The sequence below is a fragment of the Meleagris gallopavo genome, chromosome 15 (assembly GCF_000146605.3).
Source record: "Meleagris gallopavo isolate NT-WF06-2002-E0010 breed Aviagen turkey brand Nicholas breeding stock chromosome 15, Turkey_5.1, whole genome shotgun sequence".
Taxonomy (NCBI): Eukaryota; Metazoa; Chordata; class Aves; order Galliformes; family Phasianidae; genus Meleagris; species Meleagris gallopavo.
In genome coordinates, this window is record NC_015025.2 from 2,806,746 (window position 1) to 2,825,154 (window position 18,409).

Genomic DNA, 18,409 nt, shown 5'->3' on the forward strand with positions numbered 1-18,409 from the left:
TTTTGCTTGTTTTTAAATAACATTCAGTTGTGAGAAAAGGTAGGCCTCTGACTGGGCACAGCCTCTGACTCTATGGAACAGAATGTAGGCTTGCTTTGTTTTGCCATTTTACTTGCACGGCCTTCTTACAAGAAGGAACATTGAACCAACCAAGGGTCCTCAGCCACTCTGCACACGTCTTGTTCTCCAGACCCTTCACCATCTGAGCAGCTCTTTTTTGGAGCTCCGTTAGGCCAGCAGTGCTGAGCCTGGTACACACCTATGGGAGGGTTGGCCCCTTCAATGGCCAGGGCACACCATTTGCTCTAGACTCAGCCTACCTGCTTGATTTCATACAGTATATGAGAAAATTGTCATGTATTCTGCTGAATTGATCTGAACAGATCACAGAATTTTCTAGCATCTCGTGTGCTGCACACATTGCAGAGCTACCATCTTTTGTGCTAACATGCACAGAAATACGTCTCCCTACATACTTCTCCTGAATGTCAAGTAGGCAGTCTGGAGCTGTTAGGATATAAGCTCACAGACATCCAAGCATCAGCAAGCATTAATATTTAGGTTTATCCAGGCCTGAGCACAAACTGCTTTCCAGTGGGAAACATATACATCTTTCTGAACACCAGAATAGTGCCTGGAGAGTCTGCTAAGAAAGAACAAACATCATCTCAGTGCACTGTCCCAAATCTAAATTCAGGATTGAAATTTTCACTGTTATAATTCCAGAAAGAGAACACGTAGTTAGTGTATTTATTCAAAACATTCATTTCAGTTTATGCAGTAATTGTGCTTAGAGGGGGCATTAGGCAGTGCAGACTGGGAAATGCCATACAGCAGCCTAAAACTCAGCATCAGCTGAGGACTGCAGTTGTTACTTGTTTATGGTGATGGTAACTGCACAGACACTCAATTGGATTTAACTGCACGTCATTTTAGGCTTTGTTTTTGGTCTCTTTGCTACCATTCCAAAGCACAGACAATCAATTAAATGTGCCAGAAAACGTGGAACTGACAAAACTTAAACAAGGGCTTTACTTGAAAGGAAAGCCACGCTATACAGAGGTGAAAGATTCCAACTTGCATTGTAATGAATTCTCAGAGCTGAGTTTGAGCCTTAACAGGAGCTATTTCTTTAATACCTCTCCCTCAGTGGGGAGAAAGGAAAGGATGCAGACACCCACACATACAGCCCCACAGCAGAGGAACAGGATAAACTCTTCATGCTTTGTATCAAAAGCAAACAGTCATGAAGGCTCAACACAGTTTGGTGGCGGCTGGCTGCAGGAACAGCAGAACCATCAACACGACCTGGGCAGGGAGGCACACACAGTCCTTCTGCACCTTCATATGCTGCCTGAATACACTTACTTGTACTAATAGACCTTTGAGAATAAAGCCATATTTCTGTCCCCTTTATTTTTCTCTGGGGTAAATGTGTCAGCACTGCTTTGTTAATGGAATGGACATTTTCTTCTTGATGTTCAAAGATTGCCTGCCTGAAATGCTGTTATGAGAGTCTGCCCTCCTGGTACTCCTCAGTTATTGCTGGGCTGTCACTTGTCTGTCACTCCACCCCATTAACCACTAATAAGCAGTCAGCGCCTGCTTTTGCTTGTTCCTACCAGCCAGCTGTGAGTCACAAAGAGACAGAAGAGATGGATGTCAGCTTTAGATCCAGGAAGCCTTGTAGTTCAGCTGGAGAGAAGCAAAACCACATCCAAGTCACAGAAACCAGAACACCCCAAGTATGTTTTAGGGCCCAGACAGGAGGTGTGCACTCATCCCGAGCTTCCCCTTTTGCAAGTGGGCTTATGGCATGGTCTCAGAGGACTCTTACAAAATAAACATGCTAAACATTGTGCTGTGCAGGCACTTAAGAGTCCTGAAGCAGGACTAGAAAGGTAATACCTTGGCAAACAAGATGTCTATGCAAAAGACCATGATACAACAAACTGAAGCCACTTAATAGCTACTGTTATCAGCTCAGTTCAAGAAAGCAACTGCGTCACAGAAGCTTAACCCCCTTACACAGATTTCAGCATCTCAGAACTTGTGAGGAAGTCAGCAAGGAAGGTTGGCCAAGGGCACCTGTCTTTCAGAAAGTCACTTGGGAATAAAAGATGAGCTCCCTTACACCTCGGTCTCCTTGGTATAGCTCTGAAGGTCTGTACATCCCACTGTTTAATCAGCAGGTTGGGAAGAAGGACCTTTGCAGATCAACCCATTTCAGAGAGTGCCCAAACCAGAGGTCCCTTTAAGCAACAGTGCTCAACAAGACGTTGCTGCTGAGCATGTTGCAATATGGGTTTGCTGGGACTTTACGGGAAGCATGGAGAAACATCTACTTTAATAAAGAAATCAGGTACAATCAGGTACAAAAGATGCCATTGAGGAAAGGCAGTTCCAGTAACCAGGAATTAAGAAACCTATGCAATTAGCCAATTAATTACCTTGAAACTAATTCATTAGGAAGTTGCTTGTCTTCATTACATTCATTTCTCCTGGCGTCTGTTTTCTTCCTAACTTTAACTGCAGAGAAGGTAGGAAAAGTGAGACCCAGCAAGAGACACTGGGCTCAACTGCTACATAGTCTCCAAGCTCACTCTGAAGCCAGTGCACATTGTGCAGCCATCCCTGCTCCGCAGGAGGCTGAAGGAATTCAGCATTTGGCAAGTTTGCCCAGAGCCAGCCACCATGACACAGGATATAGAGGAATTTAAGCAGTGATTTGAACATATATTGAACTACCAGTGAGATTGGCCAGGTCAAAGTAACACTTGGTGGTGCAGCTTCTGCACAGGGTATCCCCACTTGGGTATCTAGGGTGCAGCACCTGGAGGAGTCTTACAAAGCTTCTCCAGGATCCTACCTATGTTCAGCGCTTAACAAAAATCAGCAGAGAAAAGGAACAGGTACATAAGGCTTCAGGACATACCCTTGTTTGAGTATGCTCAGATCCAAGCTCTGATATAAAGCCTGAGGTTTTCATGAAGCCTAAGGAGAGCAGCAAATCACCTCTGCCTTAAAGTGACTGGTGGAAAGAACTCCCTTTCACAGCAAATGCTTTCTGAGTTATCAGCTCAAGCTCTCTGCCTCCTTAGGATTTAAGAGAAGGAAAAAATATGAAATGCTCATTTTGATTTCATTTCTGCTTATAATCAAGCCACAAAGTCTGTCTGTACTTCTGTTGGCAGAAAGCCTTCACTGGCCATACTGCAAATGCACACTGCAATTTGGTATTCTTCCAGATTATTTCTTGAGCAGAAATGACAAAGGTCCCCATTTCCCAGCTATAAAGAAATGGAAATAAATTCTGAAAACCTCCTCTCCACATTAAGTCTGTGGAGATATTTTCCAGTTTTAGGCTATACATTTTTTTTAGCTGCTGCTTAAATGCGCTTTAAATACAGCGTATAAAACTTTAGCAAATGGTGAAAGAACGAGGCAGTGTCTGCAGGTCCCTAGAAATGCACTATCAGGAATAGAAGAAAAACCATCAGTAAATGCTTTAGATTTAAATTTCCCTTAGCTAAATGTCAACCAGGATATAATTGTCACAGCCATTATAGGCCTTTCACCTACAGTCCTAGAGTTTTAGAATACTTACAAAGTAAATTCTAATATGGAAATTGAGAAAGCAAGAGAAGCACCCTCAGAGCCCAGAGGGGGAGCCAGGAGGAGCAGAGGTCATGCTCCCTAAGTGCAAAAGCAGTTCTGTTTGGAACACTGCCTTCCTCCCACTGTCCTACCTGAGCCCCTTAAGCAAAGCTGGTCAGGCTCAGCTTTACTGTTGCGTTCACTGATTCTGCTTTGAATGACCTACTCACTAAAGCCCTCCCAGCAGGGCCTCGTTTTGAGCAGTAACTTCACAATTCCACTTGAAATTCAGTTGAGCAAAGATGTTGGTTACCCACAGCTCACAGGCAGGCATCCCAGGGCTCACCATGGCTTATAGAGCATTGCCTGGAGTCCTCGGCTTCCACTCAGGCAAATACCTGAAGTCATTCTGACTTCAGAAGGGAAAACAACCATACAATTACATGGAACAAATATAACAAAAACGAAAAACCAAAGCATCACAGAAGCTGTAAGACTGGAGAGATTGTTTGAAGGGGAATCAGCACTAAAGGAGGAAGCAGCATTACATGTGCATCTCATGGTGGAATATTTCATTTGTCGAGCTAATGCAAAGCCCACAGATCCTTCTCTGAACAATAGAAGGTTTTAGCTTCATTGGGAAGTTACTTGTTCCAGTGAAATAAAGAGAATTTGAAAACCTGATTTTTTCTTCAGAAGACTCTTCTGCAGCAAACTCTGGTATAATACACTAAAGCAGATTACCAATAGTAATTCCTTCAGCTTTAAGTACAAGCAAGCTGGTGCCAGGAATTGTACTAATAATGCATCACCCAGACAGCAAGATCACCCTGTTTTAGAGGGCAACTGAGACAACAGTCACTTCAGCAGAATAAAGGGGGATTATTAGAAAAGAAACTTCACTGCAAACTCTTCTAGACATGTCTGCATGCATTGGTTGCTTTCTTCTCTTCCCAGAAGCAGCAGTGAGAGCTGGGAGGGATTGGAACCAGCAGGCAGCAGTGATGTGTAGGGTGGGAAACACAAGGGACCTGTTTGGACAGCACAAGGTGTGTGCATGAGCACAAGCTGACAAGGATTCCACACCTCCCACTTGCAGTGGGTCAGTTTTCTAAGCTTTAAGTTCCCATTTAAGGAAGCTGTAGTTCTTCCTATTAACGGTACCAGAGCAGTTTTGCATCTGGGCTCTAAGATGGCAGATTTGAACTGGAGAAAGCTTGGCAAACTGAAAACTCCTGTTAAGCATTATGTTGGCTCTCTCAAATACTCTCACTTAATAAAAAACAGATGGGGACAGAACACACACACAAATTGACTTACTATAACATTGCTGAAAAGGTGAAGTTAGATTATATTTGTAAGGTCTAAAACCTGGTCCCTTGGTTTATGTGGATGCAGAATTTCCTGTCCCCCAAACTCCCGGAACACATTGGGATGAAATCATTTTCTGCTGCGACACTGATCACATCCATTCAGTACAGAGGTTGAGCAACACAAAACTGAGTAAGTTGCCTTTGGGACAGCGAGGCAATTTTGTTGCTGTCATTCCTGAACTTGCATGTACTTAATTGAGGTTACCCTCAAGAAAGACATACCTTTAAAAGATTAAGTTATGATTTTACTATCTATTGGTGCACAGTTTCTTAAAGGAAGTCAGACCTACTCACACAGGCCAGGTCCCCTCCACCAGCCTGGGTTTTAAGAGCAACCCATTCCACAGTCCTGTAGCTTCCAGCACTACTAAAACTGCAGCTTAAGCAGCACACTGTAGAATTAAATGCATACATTTCAACTGCTATTTTAAAAACACACTAAATACTACCAAAGGCATAGGAATTTTAAGCCCACCTCACCAGGCCCCTGCCTTACACCAGTTATGCAACTGTGAGTGTGCAAAGATAATTTAAGTCCCCTTCCAACAATATTTTGTGCTGCTACAACAATAAAGGACTTGAAAAGTTTCTGAAATTCATAGGACACCTGGATATTACCAACTAAATCCTGCTGGCACAATATATAAACCAGAAGATCCTCTGCATCTTGGTTCTCAGGATTATCCAGGACCACTTTCCTAAAGTCATTTGTAGCCACTGTCTGCAAGTACAGCTGTGCCTGCATTTCTCATTCTGGATCATTCCTCACCTCTTTCCATAACAGCCTAAGAAAATAAAGTTAGCTTTATACCAACTCTTAAAACTAGGAAAATCATTCCAGAGTCCAAGTTGGAATCAAGAGCATAAAAATGCAAATAAACAAGAGTGCTAACTATGAAGTGACAAGCTCCAGTAAGTAAGTGGAAACACACAATTTCACACTGGACAGGGGAAAGCAACAGTTTAACTGACAGAGAGCAAGGCAATCTGTAACTGTAAGCAGCATTCCAGCATCAATATAAATGCACAATTAACTAATGTGTATTTATTTGGAGATCAATATTTCTCCTTTTGCACAGAGCATTTTAAAGTGTAGGGGGAGAAGGAAATAGCTGTAAGCTTAAAGTCCAGCATAACAGATTTAATAGCCTTCACTCAGATATATTAGGAAGCTATTAAATGTCTCCATATAGGTGACTATTGGAGGTTTGCCATATCTTTCACTGAACTCAGGCCAAGACACAAGGAAAAGGGAGAGGGGGGAAGAATGAGAGGGAACTTAATGGATCCAGCCAAAGAGCTTTTCTCAGTAATCATGTCTGATTGGAAAATTGTTGGGTTCAGAGAACAGAAACCTGAAGCTTTATCAGTAATGAGACATCTCAAGTTCCTAATTAACTGAACACAGAAGTACCATGCATTTCACATCATACGTTCTTGTCACATAAGCCCTTGTTTTCTAATTATTCCCTGAAGGACTACTTTGCCCATGACATGATGGAGAGGGGGCTGGAGAGTCTTCAAAACAAAAATCAACCCAGTGCTTAGGAAATACTGCATAGCCTGTGAGGAAACTAGGTTGCTTACCTGTTCAGTTACCCCAATCCTGTCCAATTTCATGTGCAGATGGGTACTGCATCACATGCAACTCTTCCAGCCCATGAGAGGAAGTAAGGCCAGGCTAAATGTGAACCCAAATGACAAAACATTTAATTGCAAGCTTTTCTAGATGAGTACCAAGCAGGAGCTGCACAAAGCCCTCCTCCACATGGGCCAACTGCAATGCAGACCGTTACCAACATATTGACAGCCCTTTCCCTCATTCCTCTGGCAGAACACCAGCATCACCTTTAAGGACAATTTTATTCTTACAGTTCCCCACTGTGTGCATGGGAGTCAGTATCAATTTCCAACTGGGGCCCAAAGACTCCATTGAGAGCTATTGGAAGAACCCCCAGTGCAAAACAGCTTCTGCCCACAGAGGCAGGATTCAGCACCAACGATGATCCCTGCCCTTGATTTCTGCAATCCCAGGAGTTACACAGGCAGAATTGAAAGCCAGGATCCCGAGGTCTGCAGAACCTGGCTCTCTGTGACAACTGACCCCAGTAGGGACTGGACATTACATGTGCCTCAGATGGATCTATTGCCACATATTTGGTTGGGAAGTTCTGTACCTGGTGTTAAATTCACATCTGGGAGACCCAGTATCACCTTTAACCGATCTGACATTCAGAACCAGGAACAGACTTGCATCAATTCATTATATGATATTACTCACCATTTTTCAATTTCTATCACACTTCTACAAATTACTAGGACACAGTCGGGCAGCATTAGAAGTGACAGAAAAGACTATTCACATTTTCTTGTATAAGTTTGTGCAGAAGACAATCTCATGAAAAAGGAATTGTGATGAAATACAGATAAACATTTCCACAGCAAGCTGGGCTGCTGTCCGTATACCAGGCAATGGGCTCAGCCCATCACCAGTGTAGGACAAGCATCCCATAATGCTTTCAGACAGTAACCTGGGCTTGTACATATCTCAGACAGAAAACTCATCCTGCTGCAGGAGAGACAACGCTGGGGAGACAACATGGGGCAAGAATCCTTGTTGGACACGGAAGCACAAAGCTGACACCATTTCTTAAACAAGATGCTACAATTCTGCAGTGCAATGCATTGTCTGAAATCTCTGACATGCAGATCAAGACTTGCTCCTGTCCTGTTTGAGCAGAAGGGAAAAAACCAATGCCATATCAGGATGGGAAGACTGGATCCCAGATAGGGCACAAAAGCGGGTTAACAGACTTGTCACAGGTGGAAAAACTGCACAGCCATACAAGCAAGCAGGGAATGCTGAAGAGTAACTGAATGTGATTGAATTTGGATTGAAAAATTTGATATGCATTTGAAATTCTGTATCTCATTAACAACTGCAGTTATAATTATAGTGTTAGCTGGGAAAGGAAACTTTGAGGTGCTGCACTTGCTAGCAGCTACTTCAGAATGTTCTGTGTGCATAGGCTTTATTACATGAGAGTACTGAGAAGGAAACCCCTCCAAGATGCTTGGGCTCCAGGTGATCCTTGAAGGACACAACTCTTTCACGAGCCCAAAAAGTGCAGCAACTCAATCGCAAGGCTGATTTGCCTGTCCTTTCAGAGAGAGTCATCAGCCTGTCCCTGGGTTACAGCATGCTTTCTGGACAGCAGCTATAACAATCTTACCTTCAAGCTAAGCAGATTATTTTCATACAGTATTTTTTTCAACTTTTTAGTCCAACCTTACAGTATTTATGTCCAAGCAGTAACTTGCCATGCTGTTGTAACTGACACCGCTAAGACTTTGAAAAGGGTCCAGCTGAAATATCTAGCAAGTCTGGGCCCGGCTATTTCCATGCATAACCCCTGTTGTCATTATCAGCAAGACCGTGTATTACACCCAGTTGCAGGAGCAGAGAGAGGACTCCCCAGCCAGCAATAACTATAGTAAGCTCTTGTTCATCCCACGCTGGAATGATCCTTAAATCATTTCAACAGAATAAGCCAGGAAAGCCTGACTTATTCCATGGCAAACGTGGCATTCACTTTAAAAGCCCCAAATTCTATTCTACTAAATGCCTCACTTTGCAGTTTCCTCCATCTTCTCATACTGAGACTTGATGGTTCTGGTTGCACAGAATCACAGTAGATGAAGCTGGAATGCACAACTCAGAGCAGGGCTAACTGCAGCAGGTTGCTCAGAGCAGTTTGTTGACCCGCTGGAGTCAACAACAAACCTTCTGCTGACTTCAGTTGCCAACTTATCTGGCATAATCCCACTCATTATTTAGGCTCATAAATACTTTAGAAGAAGATCATGGAGGCTGTTAATATACTATACTTAAGAGAGTTTGATTCACTGGTATGGGAATAGTACGTTAATCATTCAGCATAAGTTGGAGTCAACTGTATATTTATCAATTCTCCCTGTTCCGTTTGAAGGCCAAAGCTAATGTAAATCTCTCAAATATGCTTTCATAATTCACAATTTAAGAAGCACAATTTGTTTTCTGTTTGTACTGAATTTATCTAGGTGCTTTGGCTTTAAGATTTGGTAAATGACATCAAAGACCTTAAGACCTAATTAAATATCCTTGTAGAGAGTTACTAACTGAATCAAACTGAAAACTGCAGAAAGGTCACACAGTATGATTATATTACAGAAAATGCTTTCAGAAGATACTAGTAGTGTTTCAGTTAGCTCTTTAGAAAGCCTCTACCAGATTTATATTATCTATAACCAAAGCCTGGAGGAGAATTTTGCATTAGGAAGGTTCCACTTCAATGGAAAGACAACAGAATTATTTTTTTTAAGAAGTCTAACAAACTCAGTAATTAAGAGCAAACAAACTTGGCAGAGCAACGTTTTCTCACCCATCACTCCACATATAGATAGTTACATCCACAAGAGGCATGAGCTTAAAAGGAAGAGCTAATACTTTGTGGCTAAACCCAAGCAGTTCAGGCAGGGAAAGCAAGTTGTGTTGCTTTGCATCCTCTTGCTTCTGTTGACAGACTCAAAGCCAGAACAAACATGTGCCAGCCCAATTCTGGCCAATAAGACCACGAACCTAAAAGAAACGCTTCATGTTATTTACTACACTAACTGCTGTAAGCTAGTTCCCTCCTCGTTAGGCCTGGCAAAAACAGCAGTACATTAATAGGATAGCACTGCAGATGCAGCACAGCAGAAAGCTGCTTTCCTCCCTCGTGCTTGCTGATTTTGGCAAGGCAACCACATCCACATTTGAAGATGTTTCCTGTCCCATATTTCCAAATGCATTATAGTTGTTATAGTTCTTTGCAATTCCTATTCTATAGGAAGACTTTAGACAGAACGTCTTAGCTGTTTTTAATCACAGCAGGGTTAACAGACCTTATGGCCACGATAACTGCACCATGGATAAAACCTATATGTAGGAGCAAGCTGTGGGAGGTGAAACCATACCAACGAGATGTGACAGCTTGTTTGTACAGCTCTTTTATTATTCACTTGGTGTCCTGTAAGTGCTAAATAGTGCATAGCATTAGTTCTTTGCTTAACTACAATCCAAATTAAAGTGGTATTTACTAGAGGGCTGATGCTTTAATTAAAAAGAAAACATTTCATAACTAAGACACAGCCATGAAATGCAATTACACAAATCTTCAGAGAGAGCTGAAAACTATGGTCAGCTCATAGAAGAGGGAGGCTGAGCCCAGTCTCCTTCAGCAACTCCTATTAGTCCCCATGCATTTCCTTGCAGAAGGCAGTGAGTTTCAATATTAAGCTCATACTTGTGATCTGGATAGCCATTTTATCCTTAATATATCACATAACCAACTAATAAATACACACCATTTAAAAGATTTTTTTCTATTTTTGTTATTATTGTTACTTTTTTTAAAACCTCAAAGTGTTCTGCTTTAGCATGTTCCAGTTAATTATTCTGTAACAGTCAGGGTTTCAAATAGAAATGCATACAGAGCAGCATGATTAAAAGTCAACATGATAATAGTGCCCTGCATATTGTAGTGCTAATTGGATTTCTTAATTGGATTGGATTGAAAGGGTTCAGTTCTATCTTTGCTGAGGGGAAAAAGAAATGAGACAAAACGAGAAAGAACCAAATATCTCTATATTAAATATTCCACTCTCAGTTTTCCCACACAACTCACAGGCAATGTTCAACAAGTCACCCATGCCCCCAAGCAGCTCAAACAGATTCTGACACCACTTAAGAACACAAAACATTACTCACGAACCAATCTTAACTAATACTATGCAGAACTTTCACTGAAGCCTTCACCTTCAAATGGAAGAAGACTTCAGTCTGCCACAAAAAAACAACAACAACAAAAAAACAGATAATCCAAGATGCAATTATATCCAGGCATGAAGATATAAAAACAAGAAATGCAAAGTACTGATTTAATATGAATTCTAGCTGCTTTGTTCTCAGAAACCATAACGAAACTCTGAAGACAGAAAAGAGATTGCTCAAATTCTAAGTCTTCACCTCAAAGCTGATCTACACCTGATGCTACAGGATCTAACAGCCACAGCTGCAGTCCCCAACTGTCCAAACAGCAACTTGCAGTTTGTTTCTGCAAGTCTCAGACCTGAACATAACGCTCCTTCTGCAAATCTTTATCACTTACACAACAGAAGAAGTTAGCAAGAAGGGCAACATGGCATGGATACTACCCAACTTTGTCCTCAACACAGCACAGTAAGCAACCTCCCTGGTCAATGAATTAACCCTCATGTTTTAGAGGTCAGGGTGATATTATGAATAATTTTAAAAAGGAACACAGTCTCTAACTTAATCTTCAGAACAGATTCTGAAATGCATGGTGTGAAATGCTCTTAGCTCCACTTGTTCAAATGGAAGGTACCCTGTGCTTCCCCCAGGGCACAACCAGGGCCATCCTGCACTGATGGTCAGGGATTAACTTTCATTTCCAGTCTTCCTCCCTCCTGACCAAAAGACATGCTGTGGGACAGAAGCAAACAGCCAGCATATCCTAGAACAAAAGGATTAGGATAAAATCCTGCACCACAGTATCAGACTGCTAAGCTATTGGCTCCCGCAGAATGGAAATAAATGTGTCACCAAGCAGGCTGATTGCAAATTAAAGAATTGCTGAATCAGAATATACTAGTAATGAATAGGCTTAGTTGAAGAGAAACCATGCTTTGTTTCAAGCAGAACTGTATTATTGATTTTCTTGAAGTATATGGTTAATTTACACACAGACTTGACAACACTGAAATAGGAGTTTAAATTATTTGAACGTATGGATACTTCTAGCAACAGGAGAATTGAGATTTAAAACTGTTTCCATCCATTGTTATAAACAGAGTAAGCTTCATTCTGCTTTCTGAACAAGGTTGCGCACAGAGACAGGTTACAATTAAAGGAACTCTCATACTTCCATGGAAGAATGCAACTGCGTGTGAACTCTGGGGATTAAAGGTCTTCCACCCCTCTCAAAAGGCGGCACAGCAACACGTGTGCTGCATCCCCAGCCACAGCTAGTTCTGCTCTGCAGCACCCCCCATGAGACTCACATATCTGCTGTCACTAAGCAATCTGTTCCACAACACAGGGAAGATGCTTTGGTGACTACATTTGGATGCAGCCCTTTATTGAAAAAGTTCAAAATCTTCCACCTCTTCTCCTGCCTGCTCCTTGCCACAGATGACAGCCTGCATGAGCAGCCTCTGCTCCTTCCTAATTGCAAGGAAAACAAACCAGCACACCCATCTGAATCCCCACTTCTTCCTTCCCTGTCCCCCAACCAATATGTGAATCTCTTCTCTGTACCATCTACCAGGTCAGCAGAAGTTCAAGAGCAACTCTGTCAGCCCTGGGGAAATGCCACCTTGAGAAATTTCCTGCAGATCTCACAGCCAGGTCCTGTTATTCACAGCACACCACTGTCAGTATCCGTCTCTGCTTTGCAGCCTGGTGCTGTGCAGGCCCTATCTAATGGGCACACAGCACATTAGTGCCCACAAGCCAGGACACACCAGGAGAGCCAAGCAATCGTTTCAGATGAACATGGGTAACCACAAGTCAATGCATGACTCATCTCCCAGTTGCTGTGTCTTGGAACTGCACAAGTCCAAGCCTTCCTCTGACAGCCCTGAGCAGCAGTGGTTGTGAGCAGCACGGCCAGCTCGCAGGCACAGTTCTGCCAGCCAGGAACTGGGGACCAGCTGCAGCCCCCCACATCTCAACAACAGTGCTGTTCCTGCACCTGACCAAAAATCTGAGTTCAGAAAGCCGATTCCATCCTTCCCAGATCTACCCAAGGTTAATCTCAGGCTTTTCTCTTTTAAAACACCAGCACAGCTGAACAGCACTACCTTCAGTTGCTTCTCAGTATCGTTTTATAACAACAACCAGAGACTGATCATTCGAAAAGATGGATTGAAGCAGGCTGGAGTGTGACTTCAAGCTGCTCCCCACAGTGACAGCAAATGGCACATATTATGGGCACAGTGAGATTTGAGACATGAGAGCTCAGCAGTAGCATCATGGGATCAGGGTCTGCAGGAGATTTTCCTTTAATGAGCCATTTGTTTGTTTTAAACATGATTCATGTAAAGGCACATGAACCACAGTAAATTCAGATGAGTTCTCTCACACGTTTATGAAAGCTGAATTACTTTCTATACTTTCTACAACCACTAAACAGTACTGGCTTAAGTGAAAAGTCTCAGGTCTGACAATTTACTTTCCAAGTCCCTATCATTCTAAATGCGAAAACTGTCATCTAAGAACAGGAAACAAGTGCTTCAAGGCCACTCTGGAGATATACCTGCTTACGTCATGCCATAACTTGGCATAATTTCCTGGTAGCAGCCCCTTTACATTCTCACTAGAACAAGTGCTTAAGACCTGATACAAACACACACATGCAGTGGCAAGTCATCTAACTACACTGTGCTATTGGTATGCATGTAGAAACGTGATGCAATGCTGCAGACATCTGTGATGCTCTAGTGCTCACGTTCAGAATTATTTGAGAGTAAAGAAGAAAGCTAACTTGGAGGTAACTCTGCTGTGCTGTTTGCAATGCTATTTACAGGACAGCTCTGCTTAGTTCATGGAGTCTGACCACTGAAGAGTCCAAGTCTCTGCTTATATAACTCTGACAGGGAACCTGGCCTAAAATACTTGAGGAATATTATACCTGCAGCAAGAAAACCCAAGAATTTCTCCCTCCACAGGTGGCTGGTAGCAAGTGTTAGGGTTCTAACAACAACTGCCATTAAAACTACTTTAGAAAACTTGGTTCAGTCCAGCAGTCTGAAATTCAAAAGACAAGACTTACTTTTTAACAAGAATAAACAGTACAATGTATCTGAAATGGGATTCTTGTGGGATTTTTTGATGTACGTTCTCATCAAAAGCTCTGTTCTCAAATACATTTCATGGTTCATTCCTCCTAAGAAGCACTCCTTATCTGCTGAACCACCAGGCTGGTAGGCTGAACAAAACACGGTTTCCTTCAGCTCTTTCAGCACGCTGTGCAGGAGGAAGGCAGAACACCAGGCTTACCCCAGGGGCAGCCTTGCTGCAGTGCAGCACCAGCCTCACCGTGCAGCAAGGACAGCGTGAGTTAGCCTGGGACAGAAACCCAGCCTCAAAGTGGAGGTGTTTAAGCTGTTAAACACACACAAAAAATTCAAGTCATTCATCCTTGCTGCTATTTTAACTTAAATTAATCAGCTCTGTTGGGCCACCTTTCATTAAGGCTTTTCTTTCTGAAGCTGCATCCACCAGCTCTGCTGCCAATTCAGCTGGGGCTGTAAGGAAGTTTAATGACTTGGTATAAGGCAGAGATCACGGTGAGGCATATTACAAGTCTGCCTGTTAGGAGATTAATGAAGACAAGGCCTGGATCTTCCAGAGAAAAGGGACAATACAAGATTTTACGACAGAGACAGGAACAGAGCAAGGATTTGCTCTTATCCCACTTTTACTCCTCAGTCTTAGATAACACATTTCTGAATATGTTCACCTACAGATTAGATGCCACAATGCAGTTTTCTCCTAGGCACTGTGCAAGCAGCTGTGATGTTCCAGGTGACCAGGTAGCTTTGTAATGAGGAGCAGCAGCCTGGGAACAAGACACGTGCAGGGAAGCTTCCCACATACCAAGTACCTCAGCCTGCATCATCTGCTTCAAGCCCACTCTTCCAAGGGTTAGGCAGAATGAGGATTAAACTTGTTTGCACTAAGTTGGATATAGCAATAAACCTATGTGGTGGTTGGCTACCAATCAGATTTCTGTTCAACACTTATCTCTTTCTCCCCTCCTCTGAACAAGTGGTGACAAGAAATACAAAAGCAGTGAGTTCTGGCTGATTAAGAAAACATTTTAAGGAAATAATTTTTTTTACTCTGCACCTTTTCAGCTTTTCTGAGCAAATAGTTTACTTTTGCAATAGCTGACTGTGCCACTAAGTTTAGAACTTAGATTGCTTTGCTCCCTTTGCTTTTATATCCCTATTATATCCCTTGTGAACAGGATAAACAAACAGACCATCAATATTGTTGCTCAGCAGTTTACTGATTTATAGAGAGACTTCTGCAGCAGTGTTACTTACGCCTGCTAGAATTAAGCTTTTTCCCAAGGCTCCTGCATTAAGGAGAATTAAGAAATCGTTGGTTTCCTTCTGAGTGAAATCATGCAGTCAGATTCAATTTGCATCATCTTCTAAACATAATTTAGTACAAACAGCTCGGAGGAGAAATCTGATTTCTTGCAGGCAACGATTTCCTCTCAGGATGATGTGCCCCCAGCAGTCCCCAGGGCATCCCCCCACCTGAACAGCACTTGGAGCACTGCCCAGCCCAGGCTTCACCCACACCCAGCACAAACAGCCTGTGGGCAGCAGCACCAAGGAGGGAGACATGAGCCCACTTGTTGTGCTTCTGGGCAAGGTCTCCCAAGTTCAGCCAGGACAACGGTCATTCCTGCAGTGCGAGTTAAAACCTCTCAGCTCCAAAGGCAACACTTTTCTTTATACCACTGACGTCCTCCACAAAGGCAAATGGACATTTCATCTTACGTCCTGGGACAGCACAATCATTTGTGTTGCTCACCATTAACCAAAAGACTTCAATGCATCAATTTTTAAGATCACCAATTCGGCTAAATGGTTGCTGTGTGCATTTGTTTTTTAAATATACCTCTTAAGCACGCACAGACACCAAGATCACACACCTCTGTTTTCCTCCATGCAATCTCAACTTCCTAACCAAGAGAACCACATTCTCTTTCAACAAGTTCTAAAGAGCAAATTCAATTCTGAATTTCCCAGCTTTCAGCCCTCAGCTTTACGCGGTCTCATCACAAACTACTTCTCACCTCTTCTCACATCAGAAACTCCAACAGATAACAGTCATTCCTGTGCACTGTATTTTATCACAACAGTCCGTTTCCTTTATCAGCCTTTACACTTCCTCAATTTCAGTTTTGCAGCCTGAAGCATCTATTTAAACCCCTCCCGGTGTTTTTTTCCTTCTTCTCAAAAAGATTCCTACTTGAAAGCATGAACTGAGAACGATGAAGCCTCATTCAGCTCTCCCTGTAAGAATCTGTTACAACTCACCGCTGTTTTCAGGTTTTTATCCACATGATGCCCTTTGGTGCGAAAGGTCCATTTGGCCATTTTGAGTCACCTGCCCTGGTTCTGCCCCCTCCTGTCTCCTTGTGCCCCCCAACCCCTCACTGGCAGGACAGGACAAGAAGCTGAAATGTCCTTGGCTCTGTGCAGTGGTGATCAGCAACAACTGAAACACTGCTGCGTTATCTACAGTGTTTTTCTCCTACAGCCAAAATATAGCATCATTCTAGGCACTGTATAAGAAAAACAACTCCATCCCAGCTACAATCAGGACACGAGCATGCCCACCTTGCTAACCAGGACACCTGCCTTCCTCCACACACCAACCACGGGGACAGGCCACCTGCAGCTCTCAGGGAGATTCCTCCCCTCTCTCCCTAAGGGCAAAGTGCACTCCTTCCAGAAGAGGCATTTCCAGGTTGAAGGCACGACCTCTAGCATAAAAATTAGGCAATTTTATTTATGAGTATATACCTCTGGATTTAGATGGTACTCGGATGATATTTGCAGAGGCACCCAATGGCAGTCCTCATTCTCTGAGCACAGCAGAACACCAAAGCAGCATTTGTTCACAAACAACTGGTTCCTAGCTCCAAATCCACATGCTAAGGTGTCAGACTGGACACAAGACACCCATCATAGCTGAGCACCTCAGAAATTTATCTAAAGCCTGGGCTACATTAGGGTATGCAAGTATAAGAAGCCTGGCCTAATCGTACTGCCATTTACAAACTTTTCCTGCAGCTCACCTAGCAGCAACTAGAATAAATCAAGCTATCTGTGAAGAGTAAGGGATATCTATGCAAGCACAAACGGCAATAGCTGGAGCTCATCACCACCTGTAATTCTGACAGATTCACACAGTGCAGCATGAAACTGTTTTCAACTTTATGTGATGTAAGTGGTGAGGCTTCATTATTTGAAAACAATCTTTAAGATAAACTAAGTGGAGAAAGGATAAACAGACAAACATCTAGATATACCATATCAAACACAACAGTGAGCCCCAGCTACATTCATCTTAATACTGCCATTTTGATGCCCTGCATTATAATAGCAAAACCACGCAGGCCTGAACTTAGGAGGAGGTCCTCAAGCACTGCTTGAGAAGGATGCAAATATTGTGGCTCCCTTTGTAACACACAGGCTTTGCTTTGTACCTCAGGAGCAAACCAGTAAATTCTCCTGAATGCAACAGCACACAAATCTGCACCACATTTTACTTTCCTCAAATGTTACTTGGTGGAGTTTGAATAGGACAGGGAGGCTTCTAATAGAGCACACAGTGTTCTGCAGACAGCTGCTGCCTCCTGCCACTGCATATCACCATGCTTGATATTTCCCACGTCTTTTCCCACCAACAATGGAAAAGAGCCCTAAAAGAGACCTAACACAGAAAAGAAGAACAGCAGTGCCATCCTACCTGGAAGTGAGAGCAGTGACAACTCTCATGCCTTCCAGAGAACGCAGATGTCACCCAGTGTTATCTTATGTGATCTTCTGACCAAATATTATCTGCTTACAGGACATCCAGAATACCACAAAGAACACCCTGTAGCTCTGTTTTTAGGAGATGAAAGTTTGGCCTCAGGGCATCCTGATGCAGCCTGCTCTTGGCTAAGCTATCACTTCCCTGAAGGCAATTAAACAGGGTCAGCAATATAATTTATCCATTCTTAAATTACAGTGCAGAAATGTTGCACAGAGAACCACAAAGTGTGTGAGATTCAGCAGTGACCTGGGAGCTCGATTATTAAACACGCAGGGGAGCATATTATCTGAGTGCATTTCACATTAATGCTAATAGCACGTTGAAAAGAAAATACACCCTGTAAGCTTTCATTGCTCACTTTCTCCCTTGCCCTTTGACAAACGAGTTGCTGATGCAGACTCAGAGGTAGGCAATACATCCACTTCTCACTGTAGCAGTACTTGAGAAAACCAAACGGCCTTTTTCTTTCAAGTGCAGTCACTGCTGCATCTCACACTGGTTTTTCATAATGTCCTGCTTTCAAGAAGCTAAGTTGCTGCTGGTATTTGATGACAGACTCACATACTAACACACACCGACAGAAAGGACAGCCCTCCTTCTTCCATCCCCCCTCACTGTCCCCAGCTTTGTAACAGCAGAGGTGCTTGTCTGATGCTGTGGAGAGCCAACTCACTCCTCTTGAGCAGAAAAAAATAAATCATTATTTCTAACTTAAAAGGAAAGCCAGGTAATTCCTAAACTGCTTCTCACTCTGAAAGAGATTGACTCTTTT

The 18,409-nt window shown here is 42.9% G+C and overlaps 1 protein-coding gene across 2 annotated transcripts in view; it reads right to left on the reverse strand.

Annotated features, from left to right (window-relative positions):
- Positions 1-18,409, reverse strand: part of KCNIP1 (potassium voltage-gated channel interacting protein 1) — a 100,851-nt gene that overhangs the window by 47,444 nt on the left and 34,998 nt on the right. The window lies entirely within an intron of this gene.